This window comes from Loxodonta africana, chromosome 13 (genome assembly GCF_030014295.1).
Source record: "Loxodonta africana isolate mLoxAfr1 chromosome 13, mLoxAfr1.hap2, whole genome shotgun sequence".
NCBI classification, from domain to species: Eukaryota; Metazoa; Chordata; class Mammalia; order Proboscidea; family Elephantidae; genus Loxodonta; species Loxodonta africana.
The window spans coordinates 70,552,008-70,576,422 of NC_087354.1; positions in this window are offsets into that span (position 1 = coordinate 70,552,008).

A 24,415-nucleotide genomic window follows, 5' to 3' on the forward strand; every position below is an offset into this window, starting at 1 on the left:
TTTTGCTGATGATAATTCAAAAGCAATTGCTGTAGTACATTAACAGGGAAGTGTGAGAAATTCATGCTGGATTCAGAAGAGGACTTGGATTGAGGGATGCCACTGCTGATGTCAGATGGATCTTGGCTGAAAGCAGAGAATACCGGAAAGATACTAACCTGTGTTTTATTGAAGATAAAGGAGCCCTGGTAGCACAGTGGCAAAGAGCTTAGTTGCTAACCAAAAGGTTGGCAGTTCCTTGCAAACCCCATGAGGCAGTTCTACTCTGTCCTATAGGGTCACTATGAGTCAGAATCTACTCAATGGCAATGCTTTTTTTTTTTTTTTAATTGTTGATGCAAAGGCGTCCAACTGTGTGGCTCATAACAAATTATGGATAATATTTTGAAGGGTGGGAATTTCGGAACACTTAATTGTGCTTATGCAGAAACTAAACATAAACCAAGAGGCAGTCATTCGAATAGAACAAGGGGATACCATGGGTTTTAAAATCAGGAAAGGCGTGTGTCAGGGTTGTATCCATTCACCGTACTTACTCTATCTGCATGTTGAGCAAATAATCTGAGAAGGTGGATTATATGAAGAAGAACACAGCATGAGGATTGGAGGAAAACTCATTAACAGCCCCTAATATGCAGATAACACAATCTTACTTGCTGAAAGTGAAGAGGATTTGAAGCACTTCCTGATGAAGATCGGAGATTACAGCCTTCAATTTGGATTACACCTCAACATAAAGGAAACAAAATCCCTCACAACTCTAGTAAGCAACATTGTGATAAAAAATATTGAAGTTTTCCAGGATTTTATTTTACTTGAATCCACAGTCAATGCCCATGGAAGGAGCAGTCAGAAAATCAAAGGACGTATTGCACTGGGCAAATCTGTTCAAAAGGCCTCTTTTAAGTGTTAAAAAGCAAAGATGTTACTTTGAGGACTAAGGTGTGCCTAACCCAAGCCATGGTATTTTCAGTCATCTCATACGCATGAGAAAGCTGGAAAATGAATAAGGAAGACTGAAAAAGAATTGATGCCTTTGAATTAAGGTGTTGGCAAAGAATATTGAATATACCATGAATTGCCAGAAGAATGAACAAATCTGTCTTGGAAGAAGTATAGCCAGAGTGCTCCTCCCAAGTGAGGATGGAGAGACTTTGTCCCATGACCTTCGAACATATTATCGGGAGGGACCAGTTCCTGGAAAAACACATCATGTTTGGTAAGGTAGAGGGGTCAGTGAAAAAGGAAGGCCCTCAATGAGATGGATTGACACAGTGGCTGCAACAATGGGCTCAAACATAACAAAAATTGTGAGGATGGTACAGGACCAGGCAGTGTTGCATTCTGTCGTACATAGGGTCACTATGAGTTGGAAACTGACTCGACAGCACCTAATACCACCACCAACAACAATTTGCTGTGTAAACTTTAATCCTAAAACACAATAAAATATCATTAAAAGATAAATAAAGTGCATTTAGCAAAAGAAGATGTGAGACACTCCCATTTGCCTCCAATTTCTAATTAGAAAGAAGGCCATTAGAAATAGGGCACCAATCAATATTGATTGATCCCTGAATGGCACATTCTCCTAATCAGAGTTTGAATACACCAGACACTTTCAAAGTGTTAGCATGTGAAAAGTAGCTTTTATTACTTGCAATAAGAAGCATACAGCATGCCAGAACAAATTTTTGTGCATTTCTCCAACTGAAGAAATCTATCCAGGTGGAGATAACTACTCTTTCATGTGCACTCCTCTTTGTGCCATGGGTGAGGAACTTAAATAGGACCTTATCTCCTGCTGGGCTCCTCTGGCCAGGTAGGTCCAGTTAAGTTAGCTGTAAGCTTGATGTTATATGTGCCCCACTAGCATCGTAGCTATAGGGTTGCCATGAGACAGCATTGACTCGACGGTAATGGGTTTAGCATCATAGCTGAGGAAACAAAGAGGGCCTTCCCACACGCAGTTTTATACCCTTAATCCCACGTGACTAATTGTGCTAGCAAATATCAGGCTTCAGTGGGGGTAGTGGTTTGTTCTGAGGCCTAAAGATGCCATGAGAGAAAGGAGTGGGAAAAACCATGGTCACCTGACTTGTCTGAAGGATTGTCTCCTCACAGTGAAGTAGGGCTTCAAGTGGATTTAGAGTTGGTTACAAAGTCAGTGCAATTTTCTTAGGGCCCCTCATCACCTCTCCTCCCTCCTTTTCCAACTTCTGATTATCCCAGACTTTCAGGCTATTTGGCCACCAGGATACTTCTCTTCCTCTTGAGACATCTCTGCTCTCTGTTCTTTTCCTCATCAAAGCTTTCTGGTCTTAGTTCTCATAGTCTCAAAGCATTACTATCTGCTGTTGTGTGCCCTTGAGTCGGTTCCAACACATAGTGGCCACATGTGACAGGGTAGAATTGTTTTATAGGGTATTCTAGGCTGTATTCTTTATGGAGGAAACCCTGGTGGCACAGTGGTTAAATGCTACAGCTGCTGTCCAAAAGAGCAGCAGTTCAAATCCATGAGGCACTCCTTGGAAGCTCTAAGGGGCAGTTCTACTCTGTCCTATGTGGGATTAGGGGTATAAATCTACCTGATGGCAATGGAGGCAGATCACCAAGTCTTTCTCCCTCAGAGCAGCTAGTAGGTTTGAACAGCCAATCTTTCAGCTAGCAGCTGAGCACTTAACTGTTGCACCACCCCAGCCACTCTGTTCTCTGCTAAAGGAGAGCTACTTAAGCACAGGCTTCTTCTGTTGGGTATCTTCTCACAATGGCAGTTGTTGTTGCTGTTACTTGCAATTCAGTTGGCTACAACTCATGGTTACCTCAGGTATAGTGGAAGGACATGTTGCTGGGTCCTGTACCATCTTCATGATCGTTAGTATGTTTGAGTCTATTTTCATGGCAATTGTGTCAATCTATCTCCTTGAGGGTTTCTCTATTTTTGCTGACTGTCTCCCAAACATGGCATCTTTTCCTAGCAATTGGTCTTTTTTCATGATGTGTTTAAGGAACATTCTGGTTGTATTGCTTCCAAGACTGATTTGTTCATTCTTTGGCAGTCCACAGTATATTCAATATTCTTCTTCAACACCACAGTTGAAATGCATTAATTCCCCTTTGATCATCCTTCTCACTGAAGTGATTGAAAAGATCATGCCTTGGGTCGGATACATCTTAGTTGTTAAAGGATATTTTTGTTTTTTAAAACTTTAAAGAGGTCTTTTGTAGCAGATTTTTCCAGTGCAATATGTCTGATTTTTTGACTGCTGCTTCCATGGACGTTGATTGTTGATACAAGTAGAGTGAAATCTACTCCATAAGGGTGGAGGGGAGGTGTACTGTAACTTACTGAGCACTTTTCTGTGCCCTTAATACACTTCATGTGCAGCACCTGGCACCTTTCCGGGGACATAGCATAGTGTTAGATGAATGAAAAAAAAATCTAATTAATCATTGCAACTGTTCTTTTTCCAATTTAGGGACGAAGAAATTAAAGTTCAGGCAGATGATTAAGCTCACCCAGGGTCACATAGCTGCCAAGTAGCCCAGCGAGGATTTAAACTGATGTGGTCTGTCTCCGAGTCTCATGCTTTTTGTCACTCTATCACGATGCATCACACACAGAGACATAATTAATATGAACTCCAGAAAGAGGCTACCAGTGTGTGTCATAATATCCTTGTGGAAATGATGGAAAACATGATGTGGGACTAGGATCATTAAGCTGACACTTAACTTGTTGAACAGTAATACATAAAGGCACTGATTGACTGACTGATACGGGCTTGGAGCAAGATATCTAGTGGATAACCCAATGTAAAGTCGGCGACCACATCCTCTTCAGTAATTTTGGTTATGACTTGAATGAAGATATGTAAGTAATACTTATTTAATTTGCAGATGATATAAACGTAGGGAGGGTGCAAGGATGACAGACTCACAACTCAAAATTATCTTAACAAGCTAAAATACTGGGTTGAATTTTCTCCAACTTTTTAATAAGCGAAATCCCATACATACAGTAAGGTTGAAAGAATACTCACCACATACTTAAACAATGGTTAACGTTTACCAATTTTCTTTACCTATCTTTGTAAGTATCTATTTTTTTAATCTATTAAAATAAGTTACAAACCTCAAAATTTCACTGCTAACTACTTCATTATCTTCTAAAAATACACTCTTTCCTCATATCTTAAACACTATCGATCATATTGAAGGAAATAAATAATAATTTCCTAAAATCATAATATCCAATCTATATTTAAATTTCCTCAATTTTTTAATTTACTGAATTTGAGATGAAAGTTTGTAAGGACTTGTACTTGGATCTAAAAAACAGCTTCGTAAGAACAAGGCCGAGGAGACAGGAATCTATCTGTAACATGAGTAAAAAACAAGTAGGTGCTCAAGTTAGCAGTAAATTGGGATTGTCAAGAAGTGATTGCAAACTTAGGTTGAAGTGTAATCTGAGAATCAGGAAGGAGAGAATTCTGCCATTCTCTGCAAAGCTCAGACCGTACGTGGAGTATTGTGTCTTGTTCTGGGCTGTATATCATTGGGCAGTTAGGAAACTCTCATAAGGAAAGTAAAGCAATTCAAAGAGGTATCATCTGAAAAAGAGAGGAAGAAATTGGGTATGTCAGGGTTGGGGGAAAAAGAAACCTAACACATTGAGTGAGGTATGTCATATTAACTGCCTTGGGATATTTAAAGGACTGTCATTTGGAAGGTACACTTGTTTTGTCTAAGGGGTGTTCATAGAGTAATGAGAGAATATTGCCATGGAAAAGTCTTCAGTTCAGTATAATAATTTAGTAATAATGGCTAGAGTTTATTGAAAGTGCCACCTTAGGAAGTAGCTAGTTCCCTGCCACAAGTGGCATTTGCTGTAATACTTGGCAGAGGATATCCATGCATTGAGTAGTTTTTTAGGCTAGGGGACTTTAGAGCCCCATCCAACCGAGTTTTGTTTAGGATTTCTTTTTTTGGCTGCAAAAGCAGAAACCTAAATAGTACTGTCTTAAGCAAAAGAGGAATTTATTAAGAGATGTTTGGGTTTTTGCATATGCTCCTTAGCAGGTCTGAATGCTGAAACATAGGAGGGCAGAACATTCCACTCTCTTGCTCTTCCTTTGTCCTGTTCTCTATCTCTCTGTCACTCTTCACTGTCTCTCCAACTCTGTTCTCTGTTTCTCTCAGTGGTTCAGTCGCAGCTTGGTCAGAAAAAAGGCTGCTGACTCTTTCTGAATCTCACCAAGCCTGACTGAAAAATCCTAGAGAAAGGCTCTGTGTTACCAGTCAACTCTGACCAGGAGAAAAATGATGATACAGTAACTTGCTTAAACTGTTAATTTGTGAGCTCCCTCAGTTAACAAAGGGCCCAACGATGGGAGACTCGAATGCTGCAAAGGACAAGGGTGAAGGTTAAGGCCATGTCCTGTCTTAAATGACATCGATGTCCAGCTCTGAAGGAAAATTACTGTCTGTGGAGCCATTCGTGGTGACCTCAAGCCACCCTGAAGGAGAAAATGCTTGAAGGTCACCTGGAAGTTCCACATTAAATGTTGCAGCATAGCTGGGGCTCCTGGGATATCCCTGAAACCCACAGACTGGCTAGGAATGTAGCAAATAAAATAAGGCTTTTTGTTTTCTTTTTCTGAGAAAGTGTAGAGAAACTGTGAAACAAGGGGCAGTGGTATGTTCCAGTTTAGGCTCCACAAACATTTCCATTGTGGCTCAAAGCCTAGGGCGAAGCATGAGACCCAGGGATTAGAGAGGAGATCCTAGGATTTTAGTAGAAAAATCCATTCTTCATTTTACAAATGGGCAAACTGAGGTCCTCAAGGTGAAATAACCATTCAGTGGCAGAAATGATTTTTGACATGGAAGTTGCTGGCTCCCAAAACTTCTTCTTTCCTATATGCCATCCTGCTCCTGGAAAATCTGCCTCTAAGATCCACAGAGGACCAGTAGAGTTTTGTAGGCATTGAAGGTCTGAGAAGGACCCAAACTTTGCTTTACAGAGGATGACAAATGTCCCCAACCAGCAGTTCATGGAATCATCATCATCATCACACACATTCTTGCAGTGGCACCAGTAAGGAAATCATAATCTCTGCACTCAAAAGAAAAAAAAAAAAAACCCACTGCTGTTGAGTGGATTCAGACTCATAGCAACCCTATAGAACAGAGTAGAGCTGCCTTATAGGGTTTCCAAGGAAGGGTTGGTGGATTTGAACTGACAACCTTTTGGTTAGCAGCTGAGCTCTTGGGCACTGCTGAATGGCACGTGCATGCACACTAATTTCGCTATGTAATTATTTCCACAGGAATTCTACAAGTTCCAGCAGGTGCTTGGGAGAGACAGCACAAACATATCACATAACCCTGGCTTGTTCACCTCCAGCTTTCTAAGTCCTGTCTGTGTCTCTTCCCCTTCCTCTAAGGCTGACCTAGACCTAAGGCAGTTCTAAGAGTGAAGGAGTCAGGGTTCACAATGAAAGGCTGTTAGTACAGTTCATCTGACTTTCATATATTCCGCCATGGATGTGGAAGTACGATGACGATGGTGGTGTTGACGACGATGAAATCAGGTTGCCCCTGCCAACCGGCAGGTGTGGGCAGACGTGCCTTGCTGTCCTGTGAACGTTGTGGAGTGCTGAGGTAACTAATGAAAGCTAAAGCATGTGCACGCTGTGTTTTCTCTGAAAACCCATAAGGAGAATGTCAAATGTTTGAATGTTTCATTATATTTTATATTTCATAAGTTGCTGCAGGGTACAGCAAGAATAAAAAGCAATGGCTAGAAAATGGAGGGGCAGAAGTGATGAGTTCTGCAACTGAAACTAACCGTCACCCTTGGCTACCGTGAGTAAATAATACACTATAAAAACCTTGAGAGAGAGGAGGGCAATGGCTGAACAAACTAGCCCTGAGAGTGAGTCTAATAAGGTTGACAAAGAAACAATCAGGACAAATGAGATACAACTTTAGTCTTTCTGCCCCAACACTAATATCAGAAAAGAGAAAGGGGTATCATTTGGGAAAATTTGCAAGAAAACATGACAGTGGCAGCAGTGACAACAAAAATATCTGGCCTCACGATGAGTTATGGATGAAACCCATGTCTTTGACAAATGTGCCTCATCTGAAAGCTCTGGCACTTTAAAATCGTTTTTTTTTTTTTTTTTCTTCTCTGCATCTTTGATATGAAAAACATAATCTATTAAAGACATATGCAAGCTCATGTGCGGAGTAAATCAAACTGAGCCCAGCAAGCTTGGCACATGGAACAGAGGCCAGGAAAGAGGGCCCAGAGGGCGCACTGCCTTTCTGTTATACCTATCACTCGGTAGACCAAACAAAAAGCCAAACCCAGTGCCATCGAGTTGATTCCAACTCATAGTGACCCTATAGGACAGAGTAGAAATGCCCCATAAAGTTTCCAAGGAGCGGCTGGAGGATTCGAACTGCCAACCCTTTGGTTAGCAGCCGTAGGACTTATCAACCACGCCACCAGGATTTCCATCACTTGGTAGCCTCCCAAAATTATAGCACCTATCTGTTTTAGATGGTTAGCTTCTAGAGGTGGTCTTTTTAATCCATTAAACAAAATATCCTTCAGATGGCTACTAGAACGTTGGAACCAGTGTAAATCATTTATAAAATGTGTGAGGACCTCACAATTTTTTCCCCCAGAATTGCGTGTTTTAAGCATAGAAGTTTGTTGGGCAAATTGAGCGCCATTTGTGTCAACAGCATTGCCCCAGGTATCCCAGGGAGGGTAAAATAGAGGCTGACAATTTTGTCCCTAAGTCTGTGGAGTTTGCAATCTGTTAAGGCAGTGTCTTTTATACTTTTTTTTTTAACTGTGACCACCCCCCCTTAACATATTTTACTGACATGCATGGCACATCCATACATATTCTTGAAACAAAGTTTTCGTGAAACAGTACTTACCCTGGTTATGTGCAATACTCTAAAATTTTTCATTCCATTCCACTGTATACTTAATTTTTTTTTTTTCTATATATGAAACTGGTTTTGGCTTGCTGTTTCAAAAACTCAGTATATATCCTGGAGACAAGTGGAGCAACTGTGCTGTATCTAACAGGCTCACTTTAAGCTCTGGGAGGGTAGAGGCATCCCCAATGCCTAGCATGGGGTACAGAACATCATAGAATGATAGACAGCTGCCATTGAGTCATGGTGACCTTATGTACAGCGGTATGAAACATTGCCCATTCCTGTGTCATCCTCATGATCACTGGCATGCTCGAGTCTAACACTGCAGGTAGTATGCCAATCCATCTTACCGAAGAACTTTCTTACTCTCCGTGTCCCTCTACTGCACCAAACATGGTGTCCTCCTCCAGCAATTGATCCCTCCTCTTGATGTGTCCAAAGCAAACGAGTCAAATAATATAGAACATTACAAGTGCTAAATAAAAGTCAGTAGGTATTATCAATTCAACCTACTACTCATGGGACCTTGGGCGATTTATCTAACTTCTCTGTGTTTCAGTTTCCTTATCTGTAAAAAGATATTCATAATACTTACTCCTTGGCATTATTGTGAGGATGGAAGTATTTTGAACAGTTCTTGCCTCCTAGTTAGCTATCATTTTTATTGTTAATGTTATGATTAAAGACTCCATGGGAAATGGTGTCAAGTACAGCCAATTAACTTGGCTGTTCTCTCAATCATTTATTTCTGGAGTGCCTCCTAAGTTCCTCCAGCAATGGTAAGCATTTTATAGACATTGTTTTTGTTATCTTCTCAACAACCCTAGAAGTCAGGGACAGTTAGTTTCAGTTTATAGATGAGGCTTAGAAAGACGAGTCACTTGCCTAACAGAGCACAATTAGTCCTTGAAAACTGGATGTATGTGACTCCAAAGCCTGAACAGGCAGCCACTGTACTGAGGGAAGTTGTTGAGTGTATTTTAGGGAGATGAATTGGCAATTGCAAAAGTTTGGGGGCAGAATCCTAACACTTCATTTTGTATATGTTGTTTTCCTCCCTCTCTTTGAAAATGCTGTAAATTGGATACATTTGAGAAAAAAATGGGATCTGTATCACTTCAGATGTGAGAAAAGAATGAGCGGACTCTAGTATGGCTGCTGGTGGTGGTGATGGTGGATTTTATTTCTCTTTGAGTTCCCACATAACTACTTTCTCTCAGAAGTTGCTTCTCTTTAGGACTATGAGTGTGATACTGCTGAAAGTCAGGGAGCAGATTGGAATCAGCCAGAAAAGATTAAAGCTTCAAATTTGACAGATGTCAGCGGAATGTGGCAAGAGGTAAGCTACCTGAAAAGCAGGAACAAGAGACAGTCATCTTGTTGTTAAAAGCCATTGAGTCTGTCCCAACTCATAGTGACCCTGTGTACAGTAGAACAAAACATTGTCCAGTTCTGTGCCATCCTCACAATCACTGTTTATGTTTTAGCCCATTGTTGCAGCCACTGTGTCAATCCGTCACATTGAGGGAGGCAGAGCCAAGATGGCGGAATAGACAGACGCTTCCGGCAAGCCCTCTTTACAACAAAGACCCAAAAAAACAAGTGAAACGAGTATATTTATGACAAGCTGAGAGCCCTGAGCATCAAAGGCAAGCTTAGACAACAAACTGAGGGGCAGGGGGAGGAAGAGACCGTTCAGAAGTGGAGCGGAGTTACCGGACCTGAATCACGAGGAGCCCTCAGGCACCATTCCTGGAGTGGCGGCGGTGGTGGTGGCAGGCTGGTACTAGCGTTCGGCCACAGTTTCCTCAGGGAGAAGCAGCCAGCCACACAGCCTACTCACACCTCTGGAACCTGAGGAGAACCATGCTCTCGGCAAAAGCTAAGTACTTGCATGTATTTTACCACGCCCCCCAACTCCCAAGCCAGCGTCAGCGGCTGAATTCCCTGAGCCTGAGATAGACCCTGGTGAGCACCTAGAGCCATCCTCCTGGCCTTGGGGAAGAAAAAAAATTTGCAGTTGGGGGGAAAAGATAATTTGCTAGCTCTGTTAACCACGGGAGCTCAGGAAAGAAGTGGCTGTCCATGGGCCTTGAGCACCTTTCCCTTCTGCATGGACCTGTGTGGGCCTATTTGGGAAGAATAGGCCCTTGTTGGCAAACATCAACCATTTCAGCTGTGTGGTGGCGAGGCGGGTGTTTGACATTGCTTTGCCTATTAAACAAGGTCCTTACCTACCCGCTTCAGGGACCTAAGGACTGGTAGCTCCACTCAGGTCACCCAGCCACCTGCGACAGGGGTCCAAAGATAACTGGTACCTCCCAATCCTTACAACCAAAAACTTTGGGTGCCCATGATCCATCTGCAGAACCCACCCACCAGCAGGCTCTAGGGAACAGAGACGCATTTTCCTCAGAGACACTTGGGGGTTGGTTCTCAGTCCCCTGCCTTGTTCAGAGTGTGACCCCCCTGCTGCAGTCAGATACCGGTATATATGCCAATCATCCCTGCCCCTCTAAGACTGTAGGACAGACCCTGTACCACACACTTGATATCAGCTACCTGGAAACCTGAGCTGAATTCATACAAGAAAACTGAGTGGAATCCTAGACTGATATACCTGATAACAGCTCTAGCCAGCTGGGAACAGGACACCAGAGCTCCAAAGACAAAAATAATCAAGCTAGCTCACTCAAGCAACCCATAGGGGTATACCAAAACAAAACAAAGCAAGCAGCTAAGACACAGTAAGCAAGCATAAACTGATACAATAACTAATAGATGGCTCGGAGAAAACAGTCAATATCAAGTCACATAAAGAAACAGACCATGATCACCTCAACAGGCTCTCAACACAGAGAATCCAGGGATCTTTTAGATGAAAGTGCATTCCTTGAGTTACCAGATGCAGAATACAAAAGTTTAATATACAGAACCCTTCAAGACATCAGGAAGGAAATGAGGCAGTATGCAGAACAAGCCAAGGAACACACAGATAAAGCAATTGAAGAAATTAGAAAGATTATTCAGGAACATAATGAAAAGTTTAATAAGCTGGAAAAATCCATAGACAGACAGCAATCAGAAATTCAGAAGATTAACAATAAAATTACAGAATTAGACAACTCAATAGAAAGTCAGAGGAGCAGAATTGAGCAAGTAGAAGCTAGAATTTCTGAACTTGAAGATAAATCACTTGGAACTAATATTTGAAGAAAAATCAGATAAAAGAATTAAAAAAAAAGAAGAAACCATGTGGGACTCTATCAAGAGAAATAACCTATGAGTGATTGGAGTACCAGAACAGGGAGGGATAACAGAAAATACAGAGAAAATTCTTGAAGATTTGTTGGCAGAAAACTTCCCTGATATTGTGAAAGATGAGAAGATATCTATCCAAGATGCTCATCAAACTCCACATAAGGTAGATGTTAAAAGAAAGTCACCAAGACATATTATAATCAAACTTCCCAAAACCAAAGATAAAGAGAGAATTACAATAGCAGCGAGGGATAAACGAAAAGTCATCTACAAAGGAGAGCCAATAAGAATAAGCTGAGACTACTCGGCAGAAATCATGCTGGCAAGAAGGCAATGGGATGACATATTTAAAAAATTGAAGGAAAAAAATTGCCTGCCAAGAACCATATATTCAGCAAAACTCTCTCTTAAATATGAAGGTGAAATTAAGTTATTTCCAGATAAACACAAGTTGAGGGAATTCGTAAAAACCAAACCAAAACTACAAGAAATACTAAAGGGAGTTCTTTGGTTAGAAAATCAATAATATCAGGTATCAACCCAAGACTAGAACACTGGGCAGAGCAACCAGAATTCAACCCAGACAGGGAAATCCAAAAAAACAAAGCAAGACTATTAAAAAAAAAAAAGCCCAAAACAGGGTAACAGTGATGTTATTACATAAAAGAAGACAACATTAAAATAATAAAAAGGGACTAAGAAATGTAATCATACACCTTCCATATGGAGAGGAAGATAGGGTGATACAAAGAAATAAAAGTTAGTTTTAAATTTAGAAAAATAGGGGTAAATAATGGGGTGCCCACAAAGGAGACAAACTATGCTACTCATCAAAATAAAATACAAGGGGAAAATACAGACTCAGCAGAAACAAAATCAACAACAACAAATATGAGGAGAAGATAATATATAAAGAAAATCTACTCAGCACATAAAATCAAGTGGGAAAAAGAAACTGTCAACAACACACAAAAAAAGACACAAAAAAAGACATCAAAATGATAGCACTAAATTCATACCTATCCATAATTACGTTGAATGTAAATGGACTAAATGCACCAATAAAGAGACAGAGAGTGGCAGAATGGATTCAAAAACAAAAACAAAAAAAATTTTTTTTTTTTTTTTTTGAAAAACAAGATCTGTCTATATGCTGCCTACAAGAGACACACCTTAGACTTAGAGACACAAACAAACTAAAACTCAAAGGATGGAAAAAAACATATCACGCAAACAACAATCAAAAAAGAGCAGGAGTGGCAATATTAATTTCTGACAAAACAGACTTTAAAGTTAAATCCATCAGAAAGGATAAGGAAGGACACTATACAATGATTAAAGGGACAATACACTAAGAAGATATAACCATATTAAATATTTATGCACCCAATGACAGGGCTGCAAGATACAGAAAACAAACTCTATCAGCACTGAAAAGTGAGATAGACAGCTCCACAATCATAGTAGGAGACTTCAACACACCACTTTCGGTGAAGGACAGGACATCCAGAAAGAAGCTCAATAAAGACACGGAAGATCTAAATGCCACAATCAACCAACTTGACCTCATAGACATATACAGAACACTCCACCCAACAGCAACCAAGTATACTTTCTTTTCTAGCGCACATGGAACATTCTCTAAAATAGTCCACATATTAGGTCATAAGGCAAGCCTTAGCACAATCCAAAACATTGAAATATTACAAAGCATCTTCTCTGACCATAAGGCCATAAAAGTGGAAATCAGTAACAGGAAAAGCAGGGAAAAGAAATAAAACACTTGGAAACTGAACAATACCCTGCTCAAAAAAGACTGGATTATAAAAGACTTGAAAAACATTAAGGATGGACTAAAGAAATTCATAGCCTCCAGTGAGAATGAAAACACTTCCTATCAGAACCTTTGGGACACAGCAAAAGCGGTGCTCAGAGGCCAGTTTATATCAATAAATGCACACATCCAAAATGAAGAAAGGGCCCAAATCAAAGCATTATCCCTACAACTTGAACAAATAGAAAAAAAAAAAAAGAAACCCACAGGCACCGGAAGAAAACAAATAATAAAAATTAGAGCTGAACTAAATGAAATAGAAAACAGAAAAACAATTGAAAGAATTAACCAGACCAAAACCTGTTTTTTTGAAAAAATCAACAAAATTCATAAACCACTGGCCAAACTGACAAAAGAAGAACAGGAGAGGCAATCATCGCATTGAGGGTCTTCCTTCTTTTAACTGACCCTCTACTTTACCAAGCGTGAATCCCTTCTCCAGGGACTGTTCCATCCTGACAACATGTCCAAAGTACAGGAGATGAAGCCTGCCATCCTGGCTTCGAAGGAAAACTGTGGATCTATTTCTTCCAAGACAGACTTGTTCATTCTTCTGGCAGTCTATAGTTTATTCAATATTCTTCACCAACACCATAATTCAAAGGGATCAATTCCTTTTCGACCTTCCTTATTCATTGTCCACCTTTTGCATGCTTATGAGGGAATTAAAAATACCCTGTGAGAGCCTACCTAGCCTCTTGAGAGCCTAGTTCCGTGGAAATAAGAACACACTAATGGTTAGGTTCTGGAATTAGTGGTGTCAGGGAATGCAGACTGGACCGGCAGTGACTAATTTCCTAGAGTGAGTTTTGTTTGCACAGGTGTCACTTTGGAAGGGCTGGGGCTATGCCATCTTTGGCTTAAGGCTTCCTCTTTGGTGCCCACTTTCTGATAACCTATAAACCAGTTGTCACACAGTTGACCCCAACTCATGGTGACTCCAGGTGTGTGAGACTAGAACTGTGCTCCATAGGGATTTCAATGGCTGATTTTTTTCGAAGCAGATCACTGGGCCTTTCTTCCAAGGTAACTCCAGGTAGATCTGAACCTTCAACCTTTTTGTTAGCAGCCAGGGGTGTTAACAGATTGCCCCACCCAGCGGCTTTTCAGGAGAAAGACCCGGTTATCTGTTTCTGTAAAGATTAGAGCCAAGGAAACCCTAAGGGGCAGATCTACTCTGTTACATGTGGTCACTGTCAGTTGGAATCTATTTGATGGCACTCAACAACAACAGGAAAAGAAGATGCACTTAATGCCAGATGGCTTGTTTCTGAAGGAAATGGCTGAGACTAAAAATTTGTTAAACATGAAGAAAATTCCCTTTTTAGGGATGCTTTTAAAAAAAAAAAAAACTAGTTTTTTTTTTTTCTATTATAAGCTTTTAACTGTAATCTGCCCAACCTGTAAAGTTGCTGGACTGCATTCCTGATGCATTCTCGATCCATCTTAAATTATGTCTCTCCTTATCTGGAAACCTTAAGATTAACGGCAAAGTCCTTTGATATGAAAGAATTTTTAATGATCTGGTACCTCCTATACCCAGAGAGCGTGGCTGCTATCTAAGCCCCATTCTTCATGTCATGGGCTGCTCCCAGTCAGCCCACCTTATCATCACCTACCAAACCACCAAATATACACACACACAGGTGTGCACATATTCAAATTATTTAACTGGGTATACCATGGGCCGTGGGCATCGACCTTAACAGATCACTCTGTATTCTCTGAATAGCAACCTAGCTCATCAGTACTTGTTGATCTCCATTCATATTAGCACCTCAAGTCAGCATTTTTTCTTCTTTGAGGATCACCCTCTTCTATTCTAATAGGTTTGAAATTTAGAACTAGGATGTAACTTTCACACCATTTCGTATACTTATGTTCTTTACATCTGAATTCATAGGTGGTTATTTAACAAAGAAGGCAAATAGCAGAATGCACAAATACAAGTATCAGTCTCTGGGAAACAGCATGCAAATTAGGAGCCATATAGTTATAGACCTGACAGGGCTGGGAACAATGTGAGGCAAGCAAGGTACCTGCTGCTGTTGTTCTTGTGTGCCATCAAGTCAGCGTATTCCCAAAGTCATGGGTAGAAACTAACTTCTCTATTGTTTCAAGATTTATATTGTATTTTATGTTTCTTAAACTGCATTCCTAGGAGCCCTGGTGGACAATGGTTAAGCTTTCGGCTGCTAACTGAAAGACTGGCAGTATGAACCCACCCAAGACTCCATGGGAGAAAGACCTGCCAATCTGCTCTTATAAAGATTACAGTCTTGAAAACTATTGCTCTACCAGGGATCCTTAGAAAACCTTATGGGCAGTTCTACTCTCTTACATGGGGTTGCTATGAATTGAAATCCACTGGACGGCATCTAACAACAGCAATAACAACAACATTGTCTTCCTAGTCTTAACCCAATGTATTTATTCCATGAAGTTGGCCCATCTTGGACTCCTGTCTCCATTGGAGATAGATTTGGTAACTTGAAGATTAGGGAACATATGATTCAGAATTCTAGACCTCGAATTTTGCTTTCCAGATGCATTACCCAGCGTGTTCCAATCATCAATTTGTTGCCCACTCACTCTAAACCCATCCTTCTTTGTCCTACTTTGTGATACTGAATCTGAATCCTATAAAAATTCCTCCTTTGCCTGCTAGCACTACATTAAGCTTTGGCAGTAGGGGATGCTGGAAGGACACTGTAGGAGAAAGGGTCTTCTCTCCCTGGTTCTGATGCTTTTCTTCTTGCTTCTTTTGTGCAGTGTTCAGCAGGCTCCTTCATGGCTGCGACCAGCTGGAGCAAGTTCTCCAGCAAGTGTTACTGGCACTTCAGTTAGCAGGGAGTTTCAGCAGCACCCCAGTAACCAGTTTCCTTGATATTGCAATGTGGGAGACCCAGTAGTGCACACTCCCTGCCAAGTTTCCCAGACACCTGAGGAGATTGTTCTCTGCTTGCCAATGCTAGTCAGCGGCAACTCAGTGAACTTCAATATCATCCAAGGGGCCATAGCTACTCTGTCTCCACCAATTGCAGGCAAGTCAGTTCTGACTCACGGCCACTCCACGTGTGTCAGAGTAGAATTGTGCTTCATAGGAATTTCAATGGATAAGTTTTCAGAAGTAGGTCACCAGGCCTTTCTTCTGAGGTGCTTCTGGGTGGACTTGAACCTCCAGCCTTTCAGTTAGTAGCTGAGCTCTTAACTGTTTATATGACCCAGGTATTGAACTCCCTCTCCAACAAGGTCTAAATCTCAGCCTTGGTAGGAGAGTGGCTTCCAAGTTTGTTTCTTCCTAAAACATTCTCCCTCAATATACAGGTAGTAGCTATTCCCTACTGCTGCTCTTCCTTTTACTTTTATGGTTCTCTTTATGCCTTTTATTAGTCTTCTTTTGCCAATTTAATAATTCTATATAATTTTTTTTATATTAAAGTTATTTTGTTCAAATTACTGGTGTTGTTTCTGTCTCCTGGTTGGATCCTTACTGATTCTCCCTACTCTCCAAAAAAGGTTTGCTCTTAATTCAGCAACTAGTCTACTTTTAGAAGGCATCTGAAGGAGATAAAACCTCTTACAGGGACCCTCATCTATTTCCTTGTAGATAGATTAGAAATAACCTTCTCTGCTCAGAAGTAGTGAGATGTTTATTAAAAGGTGCCATTAAGTAGTAACTTTTTGTTAGTTTAACTTGTCTTTCTATACCCTTGCCTTTGTTTCCTTCTCTAGTTCTGGCCATAATATAGCTACCAAAAATGCCTACCTCTGTTTCAGCCTGAGACTCTCCCTTAAAATATATATATATATATATACATACACATAGAGAGAGAGAGAGCCCTGGTGGTGCAGTGATTAAGAGTTTGGCTGCTAACCAAAAGGTCGGCAGTTCAAATCTACAGCCGCTCCTTGGAAACCCTATGGGGCAGTTCTTCTCTGTCCTACAGGGTTGCTATGAGTCGGAATTGACTTGACAACAAAGGGTTCTTGAGTAGAACTGTGCCCCATAGGGTTCTTTCTTTTTAATTGTTACAAAAAATGGAGATAACCAACATTTGCCGATTCCACATTTTTCCCTTGTATAGTTCAATGAAACCAATTACATCAATCATGTTGGGTAACCATCATCCACAGGGTTGTTAATGCCTGATTTTTCAGAAGTAGATCACCAGGCCTTCCTTCCAAGGCACCTCTAGGTGGACTTGACTTCCAACATTTTGATTAGCAACCTAGCATGTTAATTGTTTGCAACCCCCAGGGACTCCATCTTACTCTCAACATCATGTTGAGACTAATAGTTTGTCCAATACAGAGATTGTGGTGGTAAGTGATTTTTTTTTCCCCTTTTCAAAAATGAGGCAGTAGAGTTGCCAGGAATGACTCTCTCCTTAAGTCCTTTGAGACACAAAATGAATCATCACGTTCTTGGTCCTATGCTCAATGAAAATTCAATGATTTAGTGTTAGTTGAATATATATATATATTTTTTAAAGAATATGGGAGTCTCTTTGGTGGACATCATAAGTTCAGTTTTTGCTTTTTATTTTTTGTTTTGTTTTTGACAATTCTGAGTGACCAAAATTGCTTTTGTGCATGATTTTCTGCTGTCAAAGAAGGACGTTTCTGGGTAAGTTCTTACTCATATCCAGCATTCATGTCTTCATGGCTAACCATTCTGAGAATGATAGTAGCCATATTGCTTATGAGGCTTAATGGGAAAATATAAAATTTTCTCCATTTCTTAGCTATGGGCCAAGGGGACATACAACTTATAGGGAGAGTTGTGGAATACTAACTTCCACAGAACTCTGATTGAACTCATGGGCTTGAAAATATACATTGGTTTTGTCATGACCTTAATGGTGATTTTGGATATAGCTGAAATAGGGGACATAGATACATTTTAGCTTTTATGCTTAGCAATAGGTCTCTTATTCTCAAGCATGCATATTTACGAATAATAAATTACATGTCAATATCTGAGCCAATGAAATTGGCCCAAATTTATAGCAGTAAAATACTGTAGCACTGATTTCTGATTGATACCGTTCATAAATGGACCTCAGAGCTTCCAATGTATTCTTGATAAACACACCTTAATTATTTCATTTTCTTGTCAATAAAATTGACATAAAATTATATTTTCTTTTGGTCCATATAAAGGCTGCATGTATATAGATTGCAAAGTATTATTATTAATAATAGACCCACTGAACCTTGAAGGTTGACAATAATCTAAACTAATCTAACACAGCTAGTCATGTAAATGTTTGATTTTACAAAGTAGCTTTCACAGTCTAACTTAGTTCTCGTTCTGAACTTTCCCGTAAGTATTTTCAGTTGTAGTTTAACAGGTCTATATTTCAGGATCTGAAAGTACCCTATGTTACCTACTTTATTACACTGTCACTCCAGGAAGAGGTAAATATTCTACATATACTTATTTAATACCGATATCCTGGTGAAATGTTTTTTAAAGACAGTATGTCATTTCTAGATTGTGAACAGGAAAAATAGAGGTGGGATTTTTTTTTCCCCTTTTTTTCCCTTCATCAAAAAGAGGAAGTCAGCAGTTTCATTCACTGATTTTGCATCCTAGTTTTACTTTAGTGTGGAACGACAATAAAAAGCTCCATGTCAAATGAAAACAGCCTAAATAATGCCACCTTCTTGCTGATGGCCTTAGTAATATCATGGAGCACAATTCCTGTCTTTTGAAAAACAGTAGAGTTGGTTGTGTAATTGAGTTTCCCCAGAGAGTGTCACATGACCGTAAGCCATTAATTATAAAGTTTTATTTTTGTCTTTTGTTCTGAACAATAGTGCTCCTGAGGTCCTGTGGAACTTCTCCCATGCGATCCTGTCGGGTTTTGATTAAGCATCATTACATATAGTTCATTAACAATATATCTTAAAATGAGCTTTTAATAGAACATTTTTATTGGTCATTTACTATAATGGATGGATTCTGTTGAAATTTCAAGTAGAGAAGTTGCCAGGATAGTTAACAATATTTTTCACTATACCTAATTAAACTTTTTTTTTCTTTAAAAGAACCCATTTCTTTAATAAAAAAGAAAAAACTTAACTTTCAAATATTAGATATTGATGTATTGCCAAGAGAGTTGTTCTTTCTATAGTTTAATTAGGAGAGAAGCAGAAACTGGTATTGAATATGAGTAAGAGAAATTTGGAAAATTAAATAATCCTATTGATTTTTGCGCTTTTCTCCCTGGTGCCCAACTTAACCTTTAGGGAAGTAAATTAACGCTTGCAGATCAGTAGGGTTCTTGTACCACATTATTAAACCTGGGACCTGTTTAACTAGATTTTCCAATATTATAATATTAATTACAATCTTTATCACTTCTGCTTTACACTAATTAAAGGATTAAAAATAATTTGGCAATGAGTCAATGGATTACTTTTTATAATTCCCTTGTATTTAAAGAAAAGTAAGAACTCTCTTAAAAATTATCTAATACATTAGTAAAAACTCTCCTGAAATCTTGTGATAGGTAATTTATTGACACTGGAGGTGTTGAAGCAAAAGCTAGATAACACATTGAGGAGGTGGAAATGGTAAAACAGACAATCCTTAATATTTCTTTCAACTCTAGCCTTTTGTAAATGACTCATAATAATAGCATGAGACAGAAAGCGTAGCATTAGAAAAAGATCTGGGGAAGGAACTGGAAGACTAATAGTGCCTGGCCTCAGGCAAGTTACTTAACTCCTCTGAGTTTCAAGTTTTTTTAATCTGTGGTAATAAGGAAGTTGGATTAGATAATGAGGATTTTTTCCTACTGAGTTTTCCATGATTCCCTATTTCCCTAATGCTTGGTGAAATAAATAAAAGTCCTCTTAGAGCTTATTTTGCAATCAGGAAATACCAGACACTTGGGACAATGAAGCTCCAGTGAGCTCCATTACGGATGTTGGAACGTTTATAAAATTCTCATGAACTTACAGTTTTGATAGCTATTAATTTATATATATTATATATTTCCACCTCATCTAACTTTTTGTATAACCTCCCTCTTAGTGGAAATGCGAATAAGAAACAATTCAAGGAAAATTTTTCTTTTCATCGTTCTCTATTGTCTTCTTTGAAGCTGCAATTACTGCGGCCACTGGAAGCGTCTATGAATTGCAGTGTGCTTTTTTTTTTTTTTTTGTCATTGATCTGGCAGAGAAAGGGTTAAATTAAAGTTTTAATTGCTGAGCATGGGTAATTTGTCAGGCAAGAAAGAGTAGACATTGCTTACTTTTCTAAATCTCACTGGTGGCTTGTCACTATCCTTCTCCTCATATCTGACTTCCTCTTTTTTCTTCTGCATAGAATAAAGACAAAACAAAACAAAACCCATTGGCACTGAGTAAATTTCAACTCTATAGGGGTTGAACTACCCTACCCCACAGGGTTTCCAAGGAGTGGCTGGTGGATTTGAACTGTCATCCTTTTAGTTAACAGCCGAGCTCTTAACCACTGTGCCACCAGGGCCCGGTGGTTCTATTAACTCATGAATATACTTCTAACTGTAAGTAGCTTCAGCAGTAAGTTAGAATTTAGACAACCACTCAAATATTTTTTTTAGGGGCCACAAGTTCTTAATCTCTGGACACTTGAAAGAAAAGGAATCCTAATTGTAAAGTTCGTATTTTATCTACCCACAAAACTCTCTACCTCCTCTTCCTACGTTTCTCTCTCAACGTCCTCTTTAAACTACAAGATGTCACTAAAAGACACTAAAAGGAAAACATGTCAGGAGCTCATCAGATTGTAATTAATTTTGTCACTGTTGCCTGATGGCACTAAGTGGATCACACTTCCTCATTAACTTGTGTCTCAGAATCGACTGTCACTGGAAGTAGTGGCCAGCCAGGACACTTTCTCTCTCTCCCATACCTTCTTGCCTCAATTCTTTTGCAATTTAAGAGAAGTGGGAAAAATACTGTAATAAAATACAGTGTGAAGAAAATCCATCTGAGTGACATCAACTTCATGAGTCATTTTTAAAATGATGTTTGAAGTTCATTCACTTGATATTTTGATTTACTTCCTACATGTGAGGTGAATGAGTGAGGTAGCTTTGTTAGCATTTGGCCACATGGAAGAGAATCACTATTACTGCTCAAGGAATAAGATGCTGTTACTGTCTATTTTATTACGGGGCCAGTTCTACCGAAATAATGAGAATTTCCATATTTCTATATATTTTAGCTAAAAAAAAAAAAGGGTCCTGACTCAAGATGGCAGTTCGGATCACAACTAACTATCCTAATTAATGATTGGTGCTCTTGGCCAGAAGGGGAAGAGGCAACTCTGACTCTATACCTCATCTACCTTTAATATTAGAGAAACAACATATATATATACCCTATGCGTTTTTTTTTTATGCGTTGTTACTTAGTATTGTAGAGTATGTAGAGAGAAAAAAATACGAAAATAGATTCAATTATCCAACCCAAGACCAGCATAGGAAGACCAAAGTGTCTTATCTTCAGGACAGTGATAAGGCTTTCTGAAAAAAGAATAGAATTTGATGGGTTTATAATCTTGGACTGAAGCCTATGTTCTATCACGACTACTTGTATAACCTTGGTCAAGTTAGTTCATCTCTATCAAATTTAGCTTCTTAGTCAGTGTATAAAATGGTTGTAACAAAGAAATGAGACACCCTGTGAAAATCTCTGGCACAGTGCCTAACATAGGGCAGATACGTGTAAAATAGTCACAGATTCTGAAACTTCCTCAGTTTCCTCATCCGTAAAATGAGAGGTGTGATACACAACACAACAAGCTTTTTTAAAGCCATAGGACCCTGTGAAGAACAACGAAAATGTCTACATAGAATTTCAATAAATGAAACAGATAAAAGATAAGCTGCTCTTAACTGAAGTGGAAGTAGAAAGCCAGGGGTACATCCATTGGCCATTTGTGCTTATTATGCCAAAGGTGTGATGTTCATTCTAGTTTTCAGTCAACATATACATGTGTGGCACACATGTTTGCATGCGTACATACACACACACACAATCTTTTCAGCACCTTTAAATCTTTAACTCTTTCTTGTGCTTATACATATCTAGGTCTGATACACATGACAATATTCTTTAGTGTTCTGCTTCCTGTTTCCTCAAGGTAATTCCCCTGCTAATTCATGATTGAAGTGGGAGGGGGATATTGACCTAGTGAAATATTAATACCCTTTGAAATTGTGTTGGAGATCACACTTTTGTAAACAAACGGTGGTAAACCCAGCTGTAGAAGAGCCTTAATCAGGCAGAATGCTGTAACAGGTGTCACCTATCGGTTCTGCCGACTTTGGGTGCTAGAATCTTTACTGAAATTAACAGTTGAGTCTCACCCATTTCAGATATCTATTTTTAACAATATGCAAAAAGTTGGCTTTAATTCAAGACTGTATAAATACAAAAAAAAAAAAAAAAAGTTTGCGTTAGAGTATACCAGAGCGTGGTGATAACTGTGTAGGTTTTACTCAATATTTAACTTGCTTTTACAATAAACTATGCTTAGCAGCATGGCGTGGTTGGGAGAGGCTTTGGAGTCAGACTAAACTAATTACAAATCCCAGCTCTTCCACTTACTAGCTTTGTGACCTTGGGCAATTATTTTATCGTTGCTCAGCCACAATTTCCTCATTAGTGAAATGAAACTGAGAATTCATTACTCATCTGGGTTGCTGTGAGATTTGAAAGGAACAACGCATGTCCAGAGCCTAATATGTTGTTATTAGCTGCTGTACAGTCGGCTCCCAACTCGTGGCGAGCCCATGCACAACGGAACAAAATGCTGCCCTGTGCTGCGCCATCCCCGTCAGCAGCTGTGGACCAAACTTTTGTGATCCATAGGCTTTTCATTGGCTGATTTTCAGAAGTAGATAGCCAGGCTTTTCTTCCTAGTCTATCTTAGTCCAGAAGTTCCCCTGAAACCTGTTCAACAGCATAGCAACATGCGGGCCTCCACTGACAGAGGGATGGTGGCTGCATGTGAGGTGCGTTGGCTGGGAACCAAACCCGTAGAACCCAGCATATAGTAGATGCTCAATAACGGTTAATTTCCTTTTGCTTAAAATGTGGTGTGGTGCTGAGGTCCGCTTCTAGTCCTTCCTCAGCAAAACACTGGTGAAAACTCTGGCCAGGTTTGGCTAAAGAGCTGTACAGGTCCAGCCTCCTCATGGTTTCTACATATGTGTATTTTAAAGGTCTGCATCCTTTACTGGAGCCCTGGCAGTGCAGTGTTTAAGGGCCACGGCCGCTAACCAAAAGATAGGCAGGTCAAATCCACCGGCTGCCCCTTGGAAACCCTACGGGACAGTTCTTCTCTGTCCTATAAGGTCACTCACTATAAATGGGAATGGACTTGACGGCAATTTTTTTTTTTTTTTTGGCAAAACTTACTGATCATCTTCAAGTCTTGAGATGACTTAGATTTTTATGCTAAATTGCTTAGGTCTTCAGGTTCTCTGTTTTTGGTTGTTTAATGTCTTTATCCACTGTATGCTTATACTATGAGCTAATTATAGCAACTGCACAGATTTATGCAAAGTTGGAACGAGAGGAACTTTGTTCTCTTTCAAAAGGTGTTCTGCAAACTGCTACCGTCAACGGTTAACCAAGATATGTGCATTCTCTCTGTTGTGCATGGAACCAGCCTTCTCTACACAATCTCCGACCTGGGCTGGCAGTAGTGTTTTTTTTTTTTTTCCTATAGCCACCATTAGATTTTCAGCAGGTAGTAAATGACTCCAAAGGAGTCCTGGTGGTGCTGTGATTAAGCTTTCAGTTGCCAACCAAAAGGTTGGTGGTTCGAACTCACCAGTTACTCTGCAGAAGAAAGATGTGGCAGTGGACTTCCTTAAAGATTACAGCCTTGGGAATTGTATGGGGCAGTTCTACTCTGCCCTACAGGGTCCTGTGAGTCAGCACTGACTTGACGGCAATGGGTTTGGCTGTGGGTTTTGGCAAGTAACTCTAAGTTTATATACCACTTGAAAATTTTTGTTCTTCCCTGCAGACAACATTATCTGTAGAATAGTGTTTCTCATGAATTTAATGGGCAAAGGAAATGCCTGGGGATCTCGCTAAAGTGCAGATTGTGACTCAGTGGGTCTTGATTGGGGCCTGAGAGTCTACATTTCTGACCAGTTCCCACGCTGAAGGTCTACGACCACATTTTGAGAAGCAAGAATCCAGGGTGTGTCCTCGTCAAGCATCCATATTGCCCCTCCACCATCTCTTTGCCTATTCAATTAGAAGTAACACATTTCAAAAAACACTTTTTTTTTAATTTATTTACTTATTTCATGCCAGCCATGTTTGAAG